Source organism: Neoarius graeffei, chromosome 25 (assembly GCF_027579695.1).
Source record: "Neoarius graeffei isolate fNeoGra1 chromosome 25, fNeoGra1.pri, whole genome shotgun sequence".
Taxonomy (NCBI): Eukaryota; Metazoa; Chordata; class Actinopteri; order Siluriformes; family Ariidae; genus Neoarius; species Neoarius graeffei.
The window spans coordinates 31,243,863-31,251,491 of NC_083593.1; positions in this window are offsets into that span (position 1 = coordinate 31,243,863).

Sequence of the window (7,629 nt, forward strand, 5' to 3'; positions counted from 1 at the left end):
TTTGTTAAATCCAGTGTCGAGTAAAAGCGAGCCATGCCTAGTTGATCGAGCAACTCATTAATATGAGGCATTGGGTACGCATCGAATTTAGACACCGCATTGACTTTTCTATAGTCTACACAGAACCGGACCGACCCTTCGGCCTTGGGTACCAAGACCACCGGGCTGCTCCAGTCACTGTGGGACTCCTCGATGATGCCCATTTCGAGCATGGCCTCGAGTTCTTCCCGAACCACTTTTTTCTTGTGTTCAGGTAACCTGTAAGGGTGGCTACGCACTACCACCCCCGGGGGTGTCTCAATGTGGTGCTCTATGAGGTTGCTGCGGCCGGGCAGGGGCGAGAACACGTCCGAAAACTCGGTCTGCAACTGGGCAACCTCCGCGAGTTGGGTTGGGGAGAGGTGGTCTCCACAGGGGACCGGAGAGGTATGTGATGCCAATGTTCCCTTTTGAACCTCCGGCCCCAGCTCCGCCTTCTCCGGAACCACCGACACCAATGCCACGGGGACCTCCTCGTTCCAGAGTTTGAGCAGATTGAGGTGGTAAATCTGTAGCGCCCCACCCCTGTCCGTTCGCCTCACCTCATAGTCAACATCCCCGACTCGCCGTGTGACCTCAAAGGGTCCTTGCCACTTGGCGACCAATTTGGAGCTCGATGTAGGCAACAGTACGAGTACCTTATCTCCCGGTGCGAACTCCCTACTGACCCTTGTCGTACAGGTGGGTTTGTCATTCTTGGGCCTGCTGCAAATTCTCCTGGGTTAGGTGCGTGAGTGTGTGGAGTTTTGCGCGCAGGTCAATAACGTATTGGATTTCATTTTTACTTGGCGAAGGTCCCTCCTCCCAATTTTCCCGCAGCACATCTAGAATACCGCGCGGCTTACGCCCATATAACAATTCAAACGGGGAGAACCCCGTGGAGGCTTGGGGGACCTCTCGCACTGCAAATAGCAAGAGTTCGAGCCATTTATCCCAATTACATGCATCCTCACTTACGAATTTTTTAATTATATTCTTGAGGGTGCGATTGAACCGTTCAACTAAACCGTCGGTTTGTGGGTGATACACGCTGGTGCGGATCGGCTTAATACCCAGCAACCCATACAGTTCTTTCAGTGTACGTGATATAAACGAGGTGCCTTGGTCAGTCAGAATCTCTTTCGGGATTCCAACTCGGGAGATGACGCGGAAGAGCGCCTCCGCAATACTGCATGCTGAGATATTGCGAAGAGGCACCGCTTCCGGGTATCGCGTTGCATGGTCCACCAGAACCAATATAAAGCAGTACCCTCATGTTGACCGATCTAATGGCCCGACGAGATCCATCCCAATTCTTTCGAATGGGGTCTCGATTAATGGGACAGGGCGCAAAGGCACTTTTGGAATGGCCGCTGGATTTACTAACTGGCATTCGCGGCACGCCATACACCACCTACGGACATCGCCAACAGAACCGGGCCATTATTCGGGCTAGTGTTTTATCCTGCCCTAAGTGTCCAGCCATGGGATTAAAGTGAACCACCTGGAATACCAATTCCCGGCGGCTCTTCGGAATCAAAAGCTGCGTGACTCGCTCTTTAGTCTGAGTGTCCTGCGTCACGCGGTATAATCTATCCTTCATAATTGTAAAGTAGGGGAAGGACGGGGTGGCGTTTGGCTGAAGCGTTTGACCATCGATTACTCTCACTTGGTCAAACGCATGCCGCAGAGTCTCATCTCGCGACTGCTCTAATGGAAAATCAGCGAGGGATTCCCCAGTAGAGAGAGGAGGAGCCGGCGGCTCCTCACTCTGATGCGGAGATGACATAGACGGCTCTGTGACAGCTGCTCCCGCCAACGTGACACCGGGACCTCCCCCTGTTAAACTATGGCAGGACTCACTCTTCACTAGGTGTGTCATTAAATCCCGAAATCCCGGCCAATCAGTCCCCAAAATTATAGAGTGGGTAAGGCGAGGATTAACCGCCGCCTTCACGATAAATTTTTCCCCTCGAAAAAGAATGTGGACCAACACTAGAGGGTAGTTGTGAACATCCCCGTGCACACACAACACCTTCACCAATTGTGCTCCCCCCAATGCCTCGTCTTGCACCAGGCTTTGGTGGATTGAGGTCTGATTACAACCAGAATCCACCAACGCCTGATATGTATCCCCTTGGACACTCACCGGTATGCGATACGCTCCGGCCCAATCGAGGGCGGCTCCTGGCGCGTCGGGGATCCGAACCACCGCGCCCACCTCCATTACCGAGCACTGCTGTTGGAGGTGGCCCGGCTCCCCGCAGCGCCAGCAAACCGGCCCGGGCTTCCTCTCTGCACTAGTGCTCTGGGGCTCACTCACCTGAGGGGGGGGAGAGACAGACACAGAAGGGAGAAACGGGAGGGCACCGCGGGTGCGGCGGGCCGGCTGGGGTGGCGCTGACCCCCGCCTCCGCAGTGGGGGAATGGGGCGAGGAGGAGACACAGGAGTAGGGGGAGAGAGAGAGAGAGTGGAGAGGAGAGAAGAGGTTGTCTGCTGTCCTACCATCGGGACAGCCGCCAAATGGTCCTCCGCCAGCTCGATAGCCTGATCCAGCGACGCCAGGCGGTGGCACTGGACCCACTCTGCGGTTCCTGCTGGTAAACGCGCGATGAACTGCTCCAGTACCACCTGGTCGATGAGTCCCTCAGCGTCGCGGTTGTCGGCCCTCAACCACTGCCAGCAGGAGTCCCGGAGTTGCTGGCCAAACGCGAACGGCCGGCCAACTTCCTCCAAGCGCAAAGCGCGGAAGCGCTGACGTTGTTGCTCGGGGGTGCACCCCACACGCTGGAGGACGGCCTGGCGAAGGTCTGTGTAGGCCAGCCGGCGGTCGGCGGGGAGCTGTAGCGCGGCCAGCTGCGCCTCTCCCGTTAGCAGGGGGAGGAGACGCACCGCGCGCTGTTCCACCGGCCACTCCGAGGTCTCTGCTACCTGCTCAAAGAGCGTGAGGAAGGCCTCGGGGTCGTCCTGCGGGCCCATCTTCATGAGGGTGAGGGGGGAAGGGCCTGCGGCGGTGGAGTTGGTGGACCCCGCCGACACGAGGAGGTGCCGGAACGCCCGACAATCTTCCTGTTGCGCCAGCACCAGGGCCTCGAACTGTTGTTCTTGCTCCTTTCAGAGGGTGAGCAGCACCTGGTGCTGGCTCTGTTGGGCCGTGGTGAGGGCGTGGATCAGGTCTGCGAAGGGGGAGGACTCCATGGGGCTGTTCTCTTCTGTGCTCGTCCCGGGTTTCAGCACCACTGTGACAGTTCGTATGGGTGGGTGGAGCACAGAAGGACGGCAGGCCAGAACTGAGTTCACAAACTCTTTTTTATTGTTACACTTTTCAGCGTCACACTCTCCCAGACACTCAGACACACGCACACACATCAGTCTGGTTGGGGAGAGAGCTCCCTCTGCTCTCTCGCTCTCGCTCTCTCTCCTTAAATAGGGCGCGGTCACTGGGGAAGACACACAAACACATTAATTAATGTCAGGTGCAGTGATTCTGCTACTTACCTTCCCTGACTCCGCCCTCCGGTCACAGACCGATGCTTGACCACGCCCCCGCTGCCACAATAATATTTACAAAATTAATATACCTGTCTGAGTTAATTTTGATGATTACATGATCAAATTTTAAATTAGTGAAGAGAAATGTACAGATGTCTTTTTGATAAAACAGTATCATTATCATAGCTAGACATATTCATTCATTCATTGAGAGTCGTGGGTGGGCTTGAGTCAATCCCAACTTGTCCAGGTATACCCTGGACAAGTTGCCAGTCTATCACAGGGCTAACATAGTTCACTGTCACATTCACAGAGGCAATCTGAAGTAGTCAGTCAGCTTAATCTACATGTCTTTGGACTGTGGGAGGAAACCAGAGCACCTGGAGGAAACCAACACAGGCATGAGGAGAACATGCAAACTCCACACAGAAAGGCCCCAGTGGTGTCTCCCATAACCTGGTATGGAAAGTATGAACCGGAACGGGATGGTACATTAGAATAACGTTACATTTTCTAAATATTCAGGGGTTTCATACTTAAAGTGCATATTCTGGACCAATTTCATGGTTTTTTTTATATGAAAGAATGTCCTTTTACACACTCACCCAGAAGGGTAATTTTGCACAAGGCCATCTGTCTACAGCAGAAAAAAATAAAATAACAAAACGCGTCTGGAAAAATCCCAAGGGAGTCTGGAGCCAGATTCGTGACGTTACCTGCGGAAGCGCGAGCAGGCTGCGCGAGCTTTGCACGGTTTCAGTGCACAGCCTGTGTAGACCAAGCGCTCCCATTTCTCTCTCATTGTCTGGTCTTTTGGAAAACGATGAGCACTAATCCCATCAAGATTGGTGTTGCTACACTCTCCTACGATACATCTGTTAACCATTTTAATAATTACGTGATAATGTTGAAATTTGCAGAAAACCACCAGGTCATTTTCTCATAAACAAACCAGCGCTGACGTAGGATTCAGAAGGAGGCGTCCTGCACGTGACGTCACGAAAATCAATGTTTCCCGGGAAATCCAAATGCCAAGGTTTTTCAGAGGCAGACGAATTTGCCTCAAACGGCTTGATTTCAACTGAATTTTTCTGGTATTGCGCAAGGTAAAAAAATTGCAGAGAATGTAGAATGTTATAGATATTTGACCAAAGTTTAATGTAAAATAGGAGAATTACATTGATCTTGCTCCTGAATTTACCCATGATATGCACTTTAACATCTTGTACTCATACGTATCACTGTCATGTATTCTTTGATTATCCAGTATTATTATCCTGTCACATTGTATTCACATTATATTCACGATATTCCATCCATCCATCCATTATCTGTAGCCGCTTATCCTTCTACAGGGTCGCAGGCAAGCTGGACCCTATCCCAGCTGACTATGGGTGAGAGGTGGGGTACACCCTGGACAAGTCGCCAGGTTATTGCAGGGCTGACACAGAGACAAACAACCATTCACACTCACCCCTACGGTCAATTTAGAGCCACCAATTAGCCTAACCTGCATGTCTTTGGGCTTTGGGGGAAGCTGGAGCACCCGGAGGAAACCCACGCAGACACGGGGAGAACATGCAAATACAGAAAGGCCCTCGCCAGCCGCTGGGCTCAAACCCAGAACCTTCTTGTTGTGAGGCAACAGTGCTAACCACTACATCACCATGCTGTCTATTCGTGATATTTTCAGTCGAAATTGATCTAAAAATCCGGAACTCTAAAATCCCAGAACTCCAATTACAGAATATACCTTGGCGTGACGTCACAAAGAAATCCCATGTGGTGGAATGAGCACCATCCTGTTGGGATGGGTTCTCACTGGATAGTTGTCTCCACTTTTAACTGTCATGATGGAGATGTTCATGTGTTAGATAGTGGAGGAGACAACTATCTCAGGTGTGGCTCGGTTTGCAAGACCAGTGTCATCAATGTCACTAGTTTTGAAATTTGTAGATGTTCAATCCCAACCTGATACTAATTCCTGTGGTGTATTTGCCATCGTAAACTGTGTCAGTATTTTACATGGCATTGACCCATGTACTGTCGAGTATGATGTTCGGGTCATGGGAGAGCACTTACATACTTGTATGCAAAACAAACTCTTTACCATGTTCCCACATTAAATTGTTGAGAAAACTGATAGATATAGAACCAGTCATGTAGAAAGGCTTTACTGTAGTTGTAAGTTACCAGAAGATTCAGATTTGTATTTTATGTGCAATGAATGTAAAATGTGGTTTCACACTGATTGTGAAAACGTGGGTCATAAAACAGAAGCACAGATCAAAAAAAGATCTCATCTCATTATCTCTAGCCGCTTTATCCTTCTACAGGGTCGCAGGCAAGCTGGAGCCTATCCCAGCTGACTACGGGCGAAAGGCGGGGTACACCCTGGACAAGTCGCCAGGTCATCACAGGGCTGACACATAGACACAGACAACCATTCACACTCACATTCACACCTACGGTCAATTTAGAGTCACCAGTCAACCTAACCTGCATGTCTTTGGACTGTGGGGGAAACCGGAGCACCTGGAGGAAACCCACGCGGACACAGGGAGAACATGCAAACTCCACACAGAAAGGCCCTCGCCGGCCCCGGGGCTCGAACCCAGGACCTTCTTGCTGTGAGGCGACAGCGCTAACCACTACACCACCGTGCCGCCCCTCAAAAAAAGATAAGAACTTGAAATGCATACAATGTCAGCTGAAGAAATGAAAAGGTAGAGGTAGGGGAAGAGGCAAGAAATTGTAAAATAGATGAATAAATAGTAGTTAAGTTGCATGTTTTAACAATAAAACAACTAAACAATATATTTAGTTTTTCTTCTAATTTTATTTATCATACATGATGTGAGGGGAGGCACGGTGGTGTAGTGGTTAGCGCGGTCACCTCACAGCAAGAAGGTCTGGGTTCGAGCCCCGTGGCCAGCGAGGGCCTTTCTGTGCGGAGTTTACATGTTCTCCCCGTGTCCATGTGGGTTTCCTCCGGGTGCTCCAGTTTCCCCCACAGTCCAAAGACATGCAGGTTAGGTTAACTGGTGACTCTAAATTGACCGTAGGTGTGAATGGTTGTCTGTGTTTATGTGTCAGCCCTATGATGACCTGGCGACTTGTCCAGGGTGTACCCCGCCTTTCGCCCGTAGTCAGGTGGGATAGGCTCCAGCTTGCCTGCGACCCTGTAGAACAGGATAAAGCGGCTAGAGATAATGAGATGAGATGTTATTTACCAGCTGGGAGGTCCGTATCGTGAAATACCGTGACCGAGGTCTTGAAAGTACTGACCGAGGCTCTCTGGGTATCACCATACGGACCGACCTTAAGCTGGTAAATAGTATATATATATATTTTTCACCAAATTCTAACAGAAAACGAGAGCGTCCGAAAGGGAAAACCGAGGCGAGCCGCCATTTTGAATCCTCATTCATGGCTGTAATGCAACTGGCTTCCTCCTCGGTATACAAGTGCACTTCCATGGCAGGAAAAAAAACCCCTACATTTTGCCGCCTATGTAGTCCCCTATTTATACAAAATTGAATGATTCAGGATTCAGCCATGTTTTTGCTCGGTGTTAGCAAGTTAGAGGTTTTTAGCTTTCTCCTGAAATGTTTTTTTATTTCTTCTTCCTCAGGGTAGTAAAACTCACTTTCGCTGTGAAGACTGTCGTTATCACTATCCATGATGTAAAATTAGTGCTATTTTCCTGAGAAATGCTGGCAAAAATTTATAAAATTTTTGATAAAAATCTTATAAATAGATAAATGTTGGCAAAAATTACTACTATGTTTGTTGTTGTTGTGAACGAGCGAGTCGCTAGAGGTCTGTAACTGGGGTCCATACCGTAGATACGGACCCGCTCGCCAGCCGATCAGAGCGCAGGATTTGATGGAAACCGGACCGTGAAAAAAATAAAAGAAAATATGTGACACCACATTAAAATACGTGACGATACTGTTCCATCCCTTTCTGATCCGTACCGGGTTCTGGGAGATGCAGCCCCAGTCAACCTTCAGGATTGAACACTTTGAGGTGACTACACCACTGAGCAGGACAGCAAGAAATATTTTCTAAATACAGTAAATGTAGGACATTATTTGAAAAACAAACAAACAAAC